Source organism: Microcaecilia unicolor, chromosome 2, assembly GCF_901765095.1.
Source record: "Microcaecilia unicolor chromosome 2, aMicUni1.1, whole genome shotgun sequence".
Lineage (NCBI taxonomy): Eukaryota > Metazoa > Chordata > Amphibia > Gymnophiona > Siphonopidae > Microcaecilia > Microcaecilia unicolor.
In genome coordinates this window covers 235,961,795-235,980,158 of record NC_044032.1, presented here as the reverse complement: position 1 = coordinate 235,980,158, position 18,364 = coordinate 235,961,795, and the positions used below count along the sequence as shown (strand labels likewise).

Below are 18,364 nucleotides of genomic sequence, written 5' to 3'. Positions count from 1 at the left end.
GCCTCCACCTACTGCACCAGCACCCTCACCAGCGCATAGTCGTGAGACACACACCAGCTGCCCAAAACACTCACTCTCCCACCTCCAACAAACAATCCAGACACACACATCTGCAGCACTAAGCACTCACTCTCCCAGCAGCAGCAGCAGCAAACAATCCCTCACACTCAAAACAGCAGCAGCACGGAGCACAGTGACAAACTGGGAGTGGACAAACAGAGTAATAATGATAGAGGACAAGCAGGTAGGGATGTAGAATGGAAGGTGTAGGGTTTGGGGATAGTGAGGGTTTGGAGGGGGAGGGGGCAAGATACAGAGGAAGGAATGGGTATGGCTGGGGGGCTAGCAGGTGTGGGCAGGGAGGTGAGACACAGAGGAGGCAAAGCAAGAAATGTAAGGGTCGAAAGGTCCAGACTGGGGCAAACCCACAAAGGTAACAAAGCACTCAGCAACTCTCCACTATTTCTCACAAACGACAACTTCCATGTCTCCACTCTCCAACTCAGCAAAATCACAAATGAGTCTAAAGACAGGTTTAGCCTCAACTTAAGTAAATAAGTAATGCCACACTGGGTCCGTCGAGCCCAGCATCCTGTCCACGACAGCGGCCAATCCAGGCCAAGGGCACCTGGAAAGCTTCCCAAACATACAAACATTCTATACATGTTATTCCTGGAATTGTGGATTTTTCCCAAGTCCATTTAATAGTGGTTTATGGACTTGTTCTTTAGGAAACCGTCTATCCCCTTTTTAAACTCTGCTAAGCTAATCGCCTTCACCACTTTCTCCGGCAACAAATTCCAGAGTTTAATTATGCGTTGGGTGAAGAAATATTTTCTCCGATTTGTTTTAAAGTTACTACACTATAGTTTCATCGCATGCCCCCTAGTCCTAGTATTTTTGGAAAGCGTGAACAGACGCTTCACATCCACCTGTTCCACTCCACTCATTATTTTATATATCTCTATCATGTCTCCCCTCAACCATCTCTTCTCCAAGCTGAAAAGCCCTAGCCTCCGTAGTCTTTCTTCATAGGGAAGTTGTCCCATCCCCGTTATCATTTTAGTCGCCCTTCGCTGCATCTTTTCCAATGCTACTATATCTTTCTTGAGATGTGGCGACCAGAATTGAAAACAATACTCAAGGTGTGGTCGCACCATGGAGCGATACAATGGCGTTATAGCATCCTCACACCTGTTTTCCATACCTTTCCTAAAATACCCAACATTCTATTCGCTTTCCTAGCTGTAGCAGCACACTGAGCAGAAGGTTTCAGTGTATTATCGATGACAACACCCAGATCCCTTTCTTGATCCGTAACTCCTAACGTGGAACCTTGCATGACGTAGCTATAATTTGGGTTCTTTTTTCCCACATGCATCACCTTGCACTTGCTCACATTAAACGTCATCTGCCATTTAGCCGCCCAGTCTCCCAGTCTCGTAAGGTCCTTCTGTAATTTTTCACAATCCTGTCGTGAGTTAACGACTTTGAATAACTTTGTGTCATTAGCAAATTTAATTACCTCACTAGTTACTCCCATCTCTAAATCATTTATAAATATATTAAAAAGCAGCGGTCCTAGCACAGACCCCTGAGGAACCCCACTAACTACCCTTCTCCATTGTGAATACTGGCCATTTAACCCCACTCTCTGTTTCCTATCCTTCAACCAGTTTTTAATCCACAATAGGACATTTCCTCCTATCCCATGGCCCTCCAATTTCCTCTGTAGCCTTTCATGAGGTACCTTGTCAAACGCCTTTTGAAAATCCAGATATCAACCTTTTGAAAATACAATATCAACCAGCTCCCCTTTGTCCACATATTTGTTTACTTCTTCAAAGAATTGAAGTAAGTTGGTCAGGCAAGATTTCCCCACACAAAAGCTGTGTTGACTTGGTCTCAGTAATCCATGTCCTTGGATGTGCTCTGTAATTTTGCTTTTAGTAATAGTTTCTACCATTTTCCCCAGCACCGACGTCAGATTCACCGGTCTATAATTTCCCGGATCTCCCCTGGAACCTTTTTAAAAAATTGGCGTTACATTGGCCAACCTCCAATCTTCCGATAACACGCTCGATTTTAAGGATAATTTGCATATCACTAACAGTAGCTCAGCAAGCTCATTTTTCAGTTCTATCAGTACTCTAGGATGAATACCATTCAGTCCAGGAGATTTGCTACTCTTCAGTTTGCTGAACTGCCCTATTACGTCCTCCAGGTTTACCGTAAAGTCAGTAAGTTTCTCTGACTTGTCCGCTTGAAATACCATTTCCGACACTGGTATCCCACCCAAATCTTCCTCAGTGAAGACCGAATCAAACAATTCATTCAATCTCTCTGCTACATCTTTATCTTAGACGCTTTTAAAGCAGATCAGGTTTCGGTCATTTTTCTTTCCACCCCCAGGAAGTCATTTTGTTATCTGTTATCGGCAATAAAACGTTCATCACGTAACACCAACCATATCACACCCACAAAACGCCCCCTCTGGGAATGTCTTCTTTTCAGTGACTACCGGATTTGGGCATTTTGGGGGGGAGTTGTTTTGATTATATGTTTTACATTTTTTTCTGTGAGAAATATGTTTATCTGCCTGTTATTTCCATTTTTGAATGTTTTTCTGTTTTGAAAATGAGCCCCATAGTCAGTCAAAATGAATTAACAATATTATTATTGTATACTGGACTTCAAGCTCATATTTGGAAAGACGAGTAATCAAATTCAAATCCAATTAAGAATATCCACAGGTTAAACCTGAGCGCATATAAAATGGCTGAGCAGAAATTATTTGATTTAAGGGGTCAAAGGGGGATTGGAGGAAGGGAATTGGCTGGGGAAAATGGGTTGTGGAGGGTTGACTATATGTGATATTGAAGCTTTTATTTATTTGGAGTTGGGGCACTGGGTATATCAAGGGGTTAAGTAAAATGTGGGGAGGGAGGACTTGGGAGCTGTTAAGTTGATAAGGTAGTTTGTTGCTGGGGTCTTGGGATTGGTGAGGATGGAGGTGTGGGTGGGGTTTGGTCAAGGGGCTATTGAAAATGATTTTTGAGCAGAAAGATCTTTTTGTGGTATGGGCAGGGGCGGTTGAAGGGCAGTGTGGTGGTAGCATATCTCCTGCCCACCTGTTCTCCTTTGGGGCTGGGTGAGTTCAATCTCAGCTGGGTTGGGGGTGGGGGGGCAGAAAAGGTCCCCTTAGTAGGGTACGGGGTTGGGTAAGGCAGGAAAGAAATGACTTTCTATCCTGCCTATGAAAAGTGTGTCTAGGCAGCTTAAAATCTAATAAAGGAGGAAAGACATTAAAAAACTCAAATAAACCTAAACCAAAAGACTCACTGACACAGAAGGGGCAGGGGAGGAACTACAATGTTTGATAGGAAAGAGAGAGAGAGGGGAGGAAAACACAATAGGATGAAAGAAGTGCAGGTAGCTCACTCCACTAGTCTCCGTAAGCCTCCAGAAAAAAGTGGGGTTTTAATTCTTTTTTAAACTGAGAGAGAGAGAGTGCACAGTCTTCAAGCTGTCGGGTAAATGATTCCATTGATGGAGGGCTCGCACAGTTGTGGCTAAATCAATGAGACTGGATGTTTGTTTTGGGCCCTCATTTGTGGCACCATCATGAGTATGTGCATGATCCAGCAACACCCCGAGTCATGTAATTACTTTGAAATACAATGTGTCAGGGCTTTGGATTATTATAGGTGGCTAGTTTGACAGCGACTAGCTACAAGGTGGGGTGGAAAATCTGTTATGATGTTTGTTAAGTATTTTGCATTTATATTGATTACCTGTTATCATGTCTATTGCACAATAAATCTGTGGCCAAAAAGGTCTTGCCATGACCTGCTGGACATTTTAGTGTCTTAATTGAGGCAGGGATTTTTTTGGGTTGTGTGGTGATGATGCGAAGAGTTAGTGTGAGTGCCAATGTTACTATTGATTATATCTCATTCTGCTTCACTTAGCAGAGATTCTCTACTGGAACGTTAATTTGCTATTTTATCCTTTCTAAAGATTAAAAGATTGATTTTTTTTCAAGATCATCAACAGAATAAGAGAGAAATCAAGGTTTTTTTCAGATGTTTTGGAGCATTTTAAGTGACGAGCATAATCATTTTACAACAGCGATCAAGGTAACTCATTGCTCACGGAGAATAAAGCTCCAGATTGTCTTGTTTTTAATGTTTGGAGGCTACTTTAAAAAAAAAATCAGACTTTTTGTGCTTTTGCTCATAATATTAGGAGGCTTTCAAACTACTCATATATTTGCACCTGCAATTTCTGCAAATTGACATACTAGAAAAACTATGGGACCAAATGAGATACATCCCTGGATACTGAAGGAACTAGAGAAATTCTGGCAGGTCCTTTTAAGGATATGTTTAGCAGATTCTTAGAGATGGGACAGGTTTGATAAAAATGGTGGGAAATTACAGGCTGTTAAGCTTCACCTTGATGGTTGGAAAGATAATGGAGACACCACTGAAAGAAAGAATAGTAAACTTTCTACAATGCAATGAATTACAAGACTGAAGGCAAAATAATCGTACTATAGGTAGATCATACCAAACAAATCTGATTGATTTCTTTGGGTGACCAGAGAACTGGCATTATTCTTGGGTACTACCACTAGGAGTCAGCCTTCAAGGGCAATTTATGGGGACTTGGAGGAAGATGAGATCCACTGAGGGGGGGAGGGGGGAGTGGAGAATTGGATCCATGGAGTTGGGAGGGATCATAGCATCAGCCGGAAACCTGGCAATTGTGCGGGAGCCAGCCAATATTCAGTGCCGGCATCCACAAAGCTAAATGACCAAAGTTAGGACAGCTTTTTTTTCAGTCCTATTTGGTTACTTACATATACAGGCACCTGCACTGAATATTGTCGGTACCCCCATAACTCCCGGCTCTTCTTCAATCTATTCCAGAACGCCCTGTTCCTGCTCAGATTCAAGATGGCTGGTTAGTGCCTATATTCAGTGGCACTGTCTGGTACAGTGCCGCTGGATACCAGCAAGTGCGATTTAAGCAGGCAGGACCTCTCCTGCCTGCTTAAATTGCTTTGAATAATGACCCCATAATCAGCGGCGTACCGAGGGCAGGGCGATGGGAGCAGCTGCGCGGATGATGGCTCTGCCGGTTCCCTGCTCCCTCTGATGTTACTTCCTGTTTCAGGGCAGAGGGAGCTGGAAACTGGCAGAACCGACAGCCGCTCAGCTGCTTCCAGCATCCCAGGTGGTAAGAGGCAATGCACCCGGGGGGGGGGGGGGGGGGTATCTTGAGGTGATGCACCAGGGGGGATGACACTGCACCTGGGGGGGGGGCCATGCTGCATTGGGGGGGGGGGTGCGCAGTGATGATCATGCATGTGATACTCTTAAGATGGTTTGGGAATACGACTTGAGGGGGGGCTTTCTGAGACATAATGGAAAACCTTTTGAACTAGAGTCTGTAGACTATCATTGTCATCAGCAGTTACTCAGTCTTTGTATTATGTAGCCCATTGGACATTGTGGACCCCTTCATAGGTTGCAAAATTGACGGTAAATGTTGGTCTTGTGGGTCTGTGTGTCTGTGTGAGTACTTTGTCTCATATGTTGTATGCTCGTGTGAATTTGAAGCAATTTTGGGTTCCAGTGTGGGAGTAGATTACTCATGTATTAGACATTTGGTTAAATTTGAGTTATAAAATAGTTATTTGGAGGTCAACTGCTTTACCTCATCTAATAAGAGGGGGCTAGATTGCTTGATGTACTTATGGATGTAGCAATAAGGACCATATTGTCTGAGTGAAAGGATAATACTGCTTTCTCCATTAATGCTTGGTGGAATGTTGTATGTCTCAGTAAAAATTATGAGGAGGTTGCTGCAATTAAAAAGGCAGAGCTTCTCTATGTTTAAAATAGATTGGGCATCTTTAGATTTGTTTTACAAAATGCTAACGCAGGGCTATTCAAATGGCGGACTGCGGTCCAAAGTCCAGACCTCAGAGCCCTTCCGTATGGACCAGTGAGGGAAGGTGCTGTTTTTTATTCATTCTGATGCCAACCTTACTTTAAATCATTTCTCTGCCTATGCCTCCAGCATCTATTCGTGCAAGCCGTCTGCCTGAGCCTGGACTCCGCTCCCTACAGTGCTCTGCTCCCTTCTGATGTAATTTCCTGTTTCCACAAGGGTGGAGTGCAGCAGAGAGCAGGTACTGGGCTAGGGTAATGGCCTGTATGAATTGCTGCCACTTTTGGAGGCCTGGGCACAGAATAATTAAAGGTAGGAAGCAACAGACCTGGTGCCAGAGGAGGGGGTTGAGGGAGAGATGCAATGAGATATTGGACCCAGAGGAAGGGGATGGGAGGGGAGGGGAGGAGAGATCTATACTGGACAATGGGAGGGAGGGAAGGAAGGTAGCCAGATGGAGGGATGCTGGACCCGGGGGCAGAGGAGAGGGAGAAAGCTATACTGGACAATGGGAGGGAGGGGGAAGGTAGTCAGATGGAGGGATTTTGGACTCTACAGAAAGGCGGTATATCAATTGTGGAATAAACATAAACTCAGGGACAGAGAGAGCTATACTGGGCAATGGGAGGGAGGGATGATAGCCAGATAGAGGGCTTTGGAACCCAGGAGCAGAGTGAACAGAGAGTGAGAGAGAGATACTGGTCAGTGAGAGGGAAGGAATGAAGCAAGATGGAAAGAGATATTAGAGCCAGAGGAGGAGAGGAGTAAAAGGAAAGAGGAAAAGTAAGGATTACCCTGGAAAGAGGAAAAAAAGGAGAAAGGCAGAAAAGAGACACTGGGACCAAAAATAAATGGAAAAACACAATGCTCAGACAACAAAGAGAGAAAAAGAATATTTTATTTAGTATAAATAAAATAAACTCATATAAAATAATATAAACTCATGGGCAAACGCATTCCAACTAAAATTCAATACAGAAAAAAATACACTGCCTCATCCTCTCATCCCAACACAAGAAGAATATACCCACAAACTTAGTCACCTCGGACTAAGCCCTTCCCCTCTCAGCCTGAAAATCCTTGGTGTCACAATTGACCGTAACCTCACACTCGAGACCCAAGTTAACTCTACAATCAAGAAAGTGTTCTTAAACGCATGAAACCATTCTTCCCGAGGGTAACTTTCCACAACCTGATACAATCAATGGTATTAAGCCATGCTGACTATTGCAATGGACTGTATGCAGGATGTAAAGAACTACTCATAAAGAAACTACAGACTGCTCAAAACACAGCAGCCAGGCTTATATTTGGTAAATCCCGATTCAACAGCGCCAAACCCCTATGAGAAAAACTGCATTGGCTCCCAATCGAAGAACATATTACTTTCAAAATCTGCACCCTGGTCCACAAGATTATCTATGGCGATGCCCCGAGTTATATGGCTGATCTCATAGACCTACCAACCAGAAACACAATTAGAACATCACGAACATACCTAAATCTTCACTAACCTAGCTGCAAGGGACTCAAGTACAAATCAATTTACAGATCCAGCTTCTCCTATATAAGCCCGCAACTATGGAACGCATTACCGAAAGCCATAAAGACAACGCAGGATCACCTCAATTTCTGGAAATCACTAAAGACCGATCTGTTCGAAAAGGCATACACTACTGATCCAACTTAAGTAACTGAACTCAGCAACACAACGAAGCCATAACCTGCAATGAACAATATATCACTCTTCTTCTCTTGATTCTCTAATGTTCTGTAACAACATCACTCTGTATTTGTTTCATCACAAGCCACATTGAGCCTGCAAAGAGGTGGGACAATGTGGGGTACAAATGCAACAAATAAATAAATAAATACATTTGATTGGTACATATCTGCAGTAGTTTGGGGACCCCAGGTTTCAGACAAAAGAAGCTTCCAGACCTCTGCTCAAAACATTTGAGTAGCTCTCTACTTATGTATGATTTTGAATGAAATCTCAGTTTATTTGTAATATGGGACAATGTAATATGTTTGTATAACTCTGGTTTGTTGGGGAGGGGGGTTGTATTGTTTATGTTTTCTTTGTTATTAAAGAGAATGAGCTAAAAGAAATCACATGAAATTCAGTATTTATTTATTTGTTTATGACATATCCCACATTATCCTGAAAACAAGCTTGAGTTCAATGTGGTTTACAGATTAGATTAAAAATACAGCGTTTGAATTTCGACAATAGTGAAGTAGTATGTTGAAGAGGCTGAGAGTAACAGATTAGCAAATAAACTACAAATAGTGGACATATTGATAAGTTTGCAATACAGAAAAGACACAAGATTATCAACTGGTTATTGTTATATTAACTAATGTAATGAATTCTGGAATGAATTGGTGAAGAAATGAGTGTTTAGCAGTTTGGGGAATTGTAAGTACTTAGGATGAAATCTAATAGAATTTGGGAGAGAGTTCCAACATTTGGTTTCAATATAGGTGAAATCAGCAGAAAGTACTGATCTATATACCATGTTTTTAAAATTTGGTGAATGAAGTATGAGAGGGTCCCTGGCTCCAAGGAAGGCTTTATGTGAAGATATTTCTATAAAATAGCAACCAATGTAAGTCTTTAAAAAACTCTTTTTATTAATTAACTAATGTATTGCTGTGTTTTACACTGTCTTTTAGTCTGAAACTTAGGCAAACCACAATTAAACATCTGGATGTAATAAAAGCATGTATTAAAATGGCTAAATGTTTTTGATCTAATAAAGATCTTAGCCATCTGATTAGTTTTAAACTAGCAAAGGATGCTCAGTCTATTGCAGAAATCAGATCCTTAAACTCCAATGTGCTATCCAAAAAGACTTCTACATTTTTAAATCAACATTTTTTACAAAAGGCACATAGGTGCCTATGGTGCTCATTTTCAAAGTCCATGGACATTTCAAAATGCCAAAAAAAAAAGGTCTATCTGCCACAAACATCCAAATAGAATTTTGTAGAAGCAGAACCCCCCCCCCCCCCCCATCCAATACTGCAGTTCATCCAAAAAGCAAGGGGGTTTGTTGGGGATGCACAGGAAGAAATGTCCAAGTCTTAGATTTAGGACGTCCTAAGTTAGACCTGTTTCAATCACATCCAGCATAAAAAAAGGTGCTCTGATTGAGCAGCTGATCACTGCAAGGATTAAGGCATACCTCTTCCTTTATTCCCTAGTGGTTACTGTCCCCCTCCTTCTCCCCTGAAAGTGAAACTAGAAAGGAATACCAGGCTATATGACAGCATCGGGTATTATAGGCATCCTGAGCAAAGTAGGAAACAAGCGTGAGGAATAGCATAGCGGTTAGTGCGGTGGACTTTAAACCTGGTTCAAATCCCACTTTAACTATTTTTTTTTAATTGTGAGCCTTCCAGAAAAAGAAATATATCTCCCGTGCATAAATATATAAGCCACCTGCAAGCCTGAAGGCTACTGAAGTGGTGTACATTTAGGTACAGTAGGTATTTTTCTGTTCCTGGTGGGCTCACAATAAAAGAATTAAAGTGGTATCTATGTTTTTTTTTTTATCGCATTTGTACCCCACATTATCCCACCTTTTTGCAGGCTCAATGTGGCTTACAGAGTAAGGTTATGATGGAGTCAAGACATGATTTAAATACAGTTGATTATAAGTTGAGGTAGAAGAGGATTTAGATGGGTGGATGTTGGGTAGGTTGTGTGAGAAGTGTTTTAGGTGTGTTTGGGTGGATTGGGGGATGATTTGTATCATTGAGGGTGACTTTTGTAAGCTTTGTTAAAGAGGTGTGTTTCTATGTGGCCATTTTTCTCAAAATGATACCAGACAGATATCTCTATCCTTGGGTTTTTTTTTTCTGTTTATAGGTCAGGGCTGCCGAGAGATTGAGCTGGGCCTGGGGCAGAGCCGCTGCCGCCCCCCCCCCCCCCCCCAGGATCGTCGCTGCCGCCCCAATGATTGTCTCAATCGCCGCCACCTGCCACAACTGTAATACTTTGTCTAGCAGGGATCCCAAGGCCCCGCCAGCAGAAGACTCTTCCTCCTGCTGTTCTCTCTGCCATGTGGCCTGCCACTGCGGCTGCTTTTTCTCTCAGGTCACGCATGCTCGGTTTCAAAATCGAGCATGCGCGGCCTGAAGGGAAATCAGCCACTTGGAAGGCAATGCAGCAGACTGTGAAGAAGAACAGCGCTGGAGGAAGATCTCTTCTGCGGGCAGGGTCCCCCGCCAGCCTGATGTGCTGCTCCTCCAGGTCCTCCACAGTTTCCAAGGGGGGCCCGGCGCCAGAGTTTTCTCTCTCCTGCTCCTGTCGGGACGCGATCACCCGGGCCCCATCAGCAGCAGGAGAGAGAGAGAGACCTGGGTGCCGGGCCCCCCCGGAGGCCCAGGTCTGGGGAATTTTGCCCCCCTCCTCCCCCCTCTCAGCGCCCCTGTTATAAGTCGTACATTTCATTGTGGAAAATGGCTATTCATTTTGGACATTCTCAGGAAAAAAACATCCATCTCATAGCCATTTTCGAACATAAAATGTGGACATTTTTCCTGTTTGAATCTGGCTGTGAGATAATCATTTTTTTTGGATGTTATCAGCAGGACATCCCAATTCTGACTTAGATTTGAATCGATTCACCCAGAACGAATCGACAAATCGATATGATTTGTGAATTCAACAGCACTACTATTTATATCTTGCTCAACAGTTGACAGTGATAATTTGCAATCTTTTGTCTGCTTTTTATTTAAAAACACCTGCGGGCTCATTTTCAAAGCACTTAGCCTCCCAAAGTTCCATACAAACCTATGGAACTTAGCCTCCCAAAGTGCTTTGAAAATATGCCTCAATGTCTACCATGGTATCTATTGCAACCTCACTATCGGGATACCCTATATTTCCTGCTTTGGTGATATCTTTGAAAGATACCTTATTCTGAACCATGTGCTTTTGAACGATTGTCTGCCTTCCCTCAGTTTCTAGTTTAAAAGCTGCTCTATTTCCTTTTTAAATGCCGATGCCAGCAGCCTGGTCCCACCCGGAATAGGCTTTCCCTTCCCTAGAATGTTGCCCAGTTCCTTACAAATCTAAAACTCTGCTCCCTGCACCATCGCCTCATTCACACATTGAGAATCCATAGCTCTACCTGTCTCTTTGGTCCTGCGCGTGGAACGGGGAGCACTTCAGAAAATGCTACCTTAGAGGTTCTGGATTTGAGCTTTCTACCTAAAAGCCTAAATTTGGCTTACAGATCCTCCCTCCCTCCCACATTTTCCTGTGTCATTGATACCCACATGTACCAAGACAGCTGGTTCCTCCTCAGCACTATCTAAAATCCTATCTAGGTGATGTTTGAGGTTCACCACCTTCGCATCAGGCAGGCAAGTGACCAAGCGATCCTCATGTCCACCAGCCACCCAGCTACCTACATGCCTAATAATGGAATCATCAAGTACAACAGCCATCCAAACCCTTACCTCCTGGGCAGAAGGTCTTGGAGACACATCCTTGGTGCAAGAGAATATTGCATCCCCTGGTGGGCTGGTTCTGGCTACAGGATTACTTCCAGCTTCACCAGGGTGATGCTGTCCCTTTAGAAGATATCCCTCCTCCAAAGCAACACAGGGGCTGCCAGACTGGAGGTTGAAATTCTATACAACATCCCTGTAGGCCTCCTCTATGTACCCCTCTGTCTCCCTCAGCTCCTCCAAGTTTGCTAACCTAGCCTCAAAAGAATGGACTCATTCTCTAAGAGCTAGGAGCTCTTTGCATCGAGCACACACATATAACTTCTCACCAACTGGAAGATAATCATACATGTGACACTCAATATAAAAGACTGGATAGCACCCCTCTTGCTGTTGGCGTCCTGTCTACATCTTAGTATTATAGAGTTGTTTACTTAAAACTTCTTAAGGTACTAGGGATATCAGATGAATATAAAGAGCCATAAGATTATATGGTATAGTATATAATTTATTTAATGTTTGCTTCTCAGAAACTAATTAAATATAATTAAAACTCTAACAAAAACTCTCCTCTTGTTGTCCTAATTAGAATAAATGACTATAAAAGAAGAGTTAATCTAGGGGTAGGTAGGACTGGGGAGGGGGTGGGAATGAGGACTGAATTAGGCCCTGCTGTGCTTTCTAGAGTCTGTTAATGCTGTGGCAGAAAATTCAAGTTTTAGAACTATGTGTTTGCCAAAAGCAGAGGCTTCACTGAGGTAAGATGTTTCTTTAGAACTTTAAGTTGAGAAGAGTTAGTGCTGATTAACCCTTTGAAGCTGTGTCAGAGAGAGATTACAACAGTCTTGGAGTTAAAGATAGTGACTGTATACAGTGACGTTCCTGGGGGGGGGGGGGGGGGGGGGGTGCGGTCCGCCCCGGGTGCATGCCGCTGGGGGGGGTGCCACGCACCTGTCTGGTCCGCTCATTCTGTGCTCCCTTTGCCCCAGAACAGGTTACTTCCTGTTCCAGGGCAGAGGGAGCATGGAACGAGTGAAGCCGACAGGCGCGCGGCACCCTCCTCCCCAGCAGGTAAAAATGCACCCGGGGGGGGGGTGTTGTTTTGCCGGGGGGAGGTGTCGCTTCGCCCGGGGGGGGGGGGGGGTGCTGCACCTGGGGGGGGGGCGTATCGGTGATCCGCCCCGGGTTTCAGCTGCCCTAGGAACGACACTGACTGTATATTCTACCTGGGGAAGCCACATCTGGGACAGACTGCAGTGACCCTGAGACAGGAGGGAAAGATAGTGTGCACTGAATTATGGACCCTGTCAGGGACAGGGCTCAAAAGAACTAGAGTGAAACTGCACAAGAGTGATTAAATTATCTACCCTGTGGAGGGAAGAGGCATGGAAAATCCTTGCTTTGCACTTATTAAAGCTGTTGTGTTACCTAGAACCCTTGTGTGTGGCTGTATTCTGGAGAGTTCCAAACCTGTCCATGGATCCACGCTACCACAGAGGCATATAGGCATGAAAAACTATAACAATAACCCCATTATACACACACCCAGACACCCACTCACACATCCCTTGCTACCCTACTGAGAGACACATCATCATGACAATTTCAGCTGAATCCCCTATGCAGATATGCCATAGAATAGAGGATTAGGGAAATACATCATTGTGTCACATTGTAAATGTCCACTTTTCAAATAGTTAATACTGTATACATTTTTTCACTTATATAATTCTTAACTTTATAGAACTATAATCATTGCCAATCTAACGATGAGGTTAAAGTGAAGGTGAAAAGTTCATAATATGGGCTTGTCTTTTGCTAATATGATTATGGATTTTATTATTTTACAGAGAATGTAAGTGACTAGGTGCCATCAAAAGAGAATTCCTTTTATACATTTGTATGAGATTCCCAAGGAGCTGGGTGGTGATGAGATTAGAGAATGAGGGAAATGGGGGAGGGGGAGGTGAAGAAGAAAAGGGGGCTCTGGAATAAAGAGAAGGGTCATTGCCACGATACCTTTGTTCAGATTAGTCATGCCCTTTAGTAACAACTTCTCGGGTTCTATACTGTGGCTAAAGCAAATCACTATCCTGTTTTCAACCACATTTTCTGGACGCACTTAAAGTTTTATGGAAATATATTAAAAAATGCCTGCAATGTCTTTTTGAGCTGCTATAAATTATCATAGCTTCTGTGGTTTCTTTTTACTTGATGCATGCAAATTGAAACCATTAACCATCTCTCAAATACAAGCTCTTGGCTCAGTTTGCTTCCTGATTTTCGCTTCTCCTGCATGATCACTGGGGTCTTATGAATTTGTTTCTCTAACTTTTATCCTTTCTTGTACTCTGGTATTAAATATTTATATGCACATGACTACCTTAGATAACAATTTTTAATATAGACAGATTTCCTTCTATGCGAGTGTTATGGGAAGAAGTGTGATAAATAACTTTTAACTCAACCACTGTGGCATCAATTGTTAATTAAAAGTTACCCTGTGTTCAAGCCTTTTTACTTATCCACAGCTACACAGCTAATAATTTGACTTTGGCCTCAAAAATCTTTGAAAACAAAGGAGACAGGCATTCAGATCTATCCCATGCATATTGATTATGGTTACCCTGAAAACTCAACTGGCTGGGTGTGCCTTGAGGACAGAGTTGAGATCTGTTGCAGTAATTCTATAACAGAACGTCTAAGTGAGAAGTCTAAAAATTGCTTATTTTAGAGATGCCCTTGTCATTTGCAAAGACATGGGAATCTCAACATATCCCATATTATTGCATGTCATTAACACATGAAAACAAGCAGAAAATACACAATGTTTTCGTTTGACGATAAAAGTGTGCACTATTTGCAAAGTGGGTACACTCATTCAGACTCTACACACTTCGTGATGGTGCTCATATGAATGAACCATAAGGAAAGAGTGTACCCTCTTTACAAAGAAGGCATACTATTTTGAAAGGGTGCACACTCTTAATGACATTGCCCTGTAGCAAAAAACAAAATGAAACAAAACAAATGAACAATGCTGCAAATGACTAGAGAAATAAAACAAAGTGAACATTTTAGAGCTGCCCATCCCTAGCTTATTTTAAGCCTATTTTATAAGGGCTAACTTCAAAAGTGGCTATAATTTCACCATGGATGGAGGAGTGTGGTAGCCGTGATAGTCCACTCTTAAGGTTATCAATAGAAATCAAACAAAATAAAACATGGAAAAGAAAATAAGATGATACCTTTTTTATTGGACATAACTTAATACATTTCTTGATTAGCTTTCCGATCTGACGAAGAAGGGCAACCTTCGAAAGCTAATCAAGAAATGTATTAAGTTATGTCCAATAAAAAAGGTATCATCTTCTTTTCCATGTTTTATTTTGTTTGATTTCTATTGATAACCATGGATGGAAAAAGTCACACACAATATTTCCACAGCGATCAAAAATATATTATCTCAGCGGTGTAACTTGTTGGTTTTCAACTGCAAGATTTACAATGCCAACCTCCTCATCAACCGAGCAGCACTAAAGTATTGTACTTGCTAACAAATCACTAACCACAGTGCAAACCCACTTCTTTTGTATAACAAAATCTCATAGATTTCAGAAAGTACTGATTTTAAGAAATGCTTAAAGCAAAGTCAGGTGGATAGCTGTCTCCCGTCCGACACTGCTTTAAGCATTTCTTAAGATGAGTAATCACTTTGCACCCCAAATTAGGAGCAGATCTTCGCACTAAGCGCTATTCTAGAAATGCCACCCAAGTTGGAGCACTGTCTATAGAATAGCGCTCAGCATTCATTTTTTTTGGCACTCAAATCTGGGCCAAAACTCTGGTCCATAGGGGATAATTATATAAATGGGTGCCTCCAATTAGGTTTCCTGAGGCTGCAAAGTGGGCATATAGGTCCCGATATTAGCACACCTAACATATATAGAGCTGACAGAAGTGTGCATGCCTAAATGCAGAAGCTGCCCGCATATCTTGCGTATTCTGTAAGATACAGATATACAGTAGGTGGGAGCCGCGCCCATGCGTCACCCCTGCATATGCTCCACTTGTATTTAAACATTCTGCAAGTTAGGTGCAGTAATACAGAAGAACGCTTTGGCAGAATATGGACATTTGCGCATGTTTATACATAGATGTACATATCATTTTCAGTATTCTGTAATGTAAATGTAAGGGACCTGTTATACAATTGCCCTTATAGGGCTAGATTCTATTTATGCCACCTCGATTTCCGTGCAGAAATCAAAGTGTATTCTATAAAGTACACTCTAATTTAGGCGTACATTGTAGAATACGCTGAGTGCTGCTCCACATAACTAAATTTTGTCACGGTCAATTAAAACCTAGTATAAATTCCGATGCACGGAGCGGGTATATTCTATAACAATTCACATAGTTTTTAGAAATTCCCATTCCACTCCCATAACCATGCCCACTGTTCAACTATGCGACCTAGAATTTACAAGCACTACGATACAGAATACACTTAGGAAGTTGTGCACATAAATCTTAATAACAATTAGTGCTGATAATTGCTTGTTAACATCCAATTATCAGCGCTGATTAGCTTGTTAACTAATTAAGGGCCCTCTTTACTAAGCTGTGTAGTAGGCGACAAACATTTTAGCGTGCGATAATGCTAGAGACACCCATAGGAATATAATGGGTGTCTCTATCGTTAACGTGTGCTAATTTTTAGCATGCGCTAAAAAGTTAGCGTGTCTACAGCATGGCTTAGTAAACAGGGCCCTAAGTTATATGCATTGTTATGGAATACATGTTGATTTCTGTATGGAAATTAAGGCGCCATATATAGAATCCCACTGGTAGAGAGTAATTTAATAACAGGTTACCCAGTACCTATTGTGAGGCTTATTCTATATAAGACAACATAGGCATCTATATCCTTTATGATTATTCTTAGTTTCCCCAGTTTTGGATTATATGTTACTAAAAGGCAAATTCTCTCTGTGGCTTTATTTTCTTTGTACTGCAATGAGTTTATCTTGTTGGGCAGACTGGATGGACCGTTCAGGTCTTTATCTGCTGTCATTTACTATGCAACTATGTTACTCTTTGGGGTTCTACATGGAATGTTGCTACTAATTGGGATTCCAGAATCAAGTAACTCTTTAGGATTCCAGAATCTTCAGAACTTTTAGTACAAGAGACTTCTACGGTCCGTGCCCTCAGAAAGGCAGGGACAAATCAAACTCTGGTATACATATAAAGTATCTTGTTGGGCAGACTGGATGGACCGTAAGGTCTTTATCTGCCATCATTTGCTATGCTACTCTTTGGGGTTCTACATGGAATGTTGCTACTAATTGGGATTCCAGAATCTTGTAACTCTTTTGGATTCCAGAATCTTCAGAACTTTTAATACAAGAACAGTGCTGGGCAGACTTCTACGCTCTACGCTCTGATCATGACTGAATAGATATGGATAGGCTTGAGTGTAAATTTTAAGGGCCTTCAACGTTAGCTTCAGAACTGTTAGTACAGGAACAGTACTGGGCAGACTTCTACGGTCTGTGCCCTGAGAATGGCAAGGACAAATCAAACTCAGGTATAAAGTATCACATACCATGTAAAATGAGTTTATCTTGTTGGGCAGACTGGATGGACCTTACAGGTCTTTATCTGCCATCATTTACTATGTTACTATATGTATTTATAAAACAGACTCAACAAATACAATAAAAATTACTCAGAGACAGGTGCAAATGTACATGTGGGGGGTATGTGTTAAGTACAGATTTTATAAACTGAATGCATAATTTATGACTCCGCCTGTAATGAACTCTTATCTCACAATCCACAGCTCTTAAAGTATCCCTAAGGGGCTTCCCAAGGGGTAACCTCTCTTGTACACTCCCCCCCCCCTCCAGCTTGTAAGAAGTGATTGTCTTGGCAACAACATTGGCAACATTTAAAAGTACCTATCCCAATGCCATGACATCAGTGATGGGTAGAAGACAAACAGGGCTTTGGTTCCAGTACTGGAGTCAGTTCCCGAGTCCAGCAGCGATATTTCCAGCAGCAAACAAGTTTCCTAGAGCTCCTAGAACTGAAAAGTGCATCTTCAGCTTTTAGCTGTATGTATTTTTTCTTAAATGTTTCAACATGTGGTTTTTATCAAACAGTATTTTTCTCTGTAGATGTTATTGTTTGTGATCATTTATTACTTTATTATGAGAAACATATTAATGCTGTTGCTGGAATTCTTTTATTACCGTATATCATCTTGAAAGAGAAAACACAATGGTAAAAATAAAAAAATCTCCAAATGCTGAAAAGCACCGAAGAATGAGAGTTTAGTAACTTTCTGCCACTTTTATCTATCCCAACCCTATGTTCCAAGTTCTCCATTTTCTACTCTTTTTCAACTTCTCCTGCTCACTTATCCTTCATCTGCTAACCTACCACTTCCCTTTGGCTTGCTCCACCTCAGCTGTTCCACCTGTCCATCTCGCGTTGACTTCTCTATTGCAACTTCCACTTTCCATCCATTTTTCCAGTTCATCTTCACTATCTCTTTCCTTTTTATTATCAGTGATTATCCCATTTTTTTGGTACTTTCTGAATCTCCTTTCTACCTTGTCTCACCATTTTTTTCTTTCAGCCTCTTTTCTTATCATTGCCCATTCCCATTTCAGTAGCAGTAACACATTTCCACTGCTCTCCACCACACTGCTGCTATTTACTGTCTGTGTGTAATTACAAGGAGAGATTCTAGTAGTGATTTTGTTTTAAGCATAAACATAGAAAGAAAGTATGTGGTCAGAGCTTGTGGCAGACTCCACACTCTACTCTAGTTGTAAAATGTGGGAAGGGTAGTTAGTTCAAAAAGGTTCCAAGTCAGGAACCTTGTGTAACCCACAAAAATGTAGTATTATGAGGTTCTTAG

General features: G+C 42.0%; 1 protein-coding gene across 5 annotated transcripts in view; it reads right to left on the bottom strand.

The window, feature by feature from the left end:
* Window positions 1-18,364, bottom strand: part of GLIS3 (GLIS family zinc finger 3) — a 680,540-nt gene that overhangs the window by 259,482 nt on the left and 402,694 nt on the right. The window lies entirely within an intron of this gene.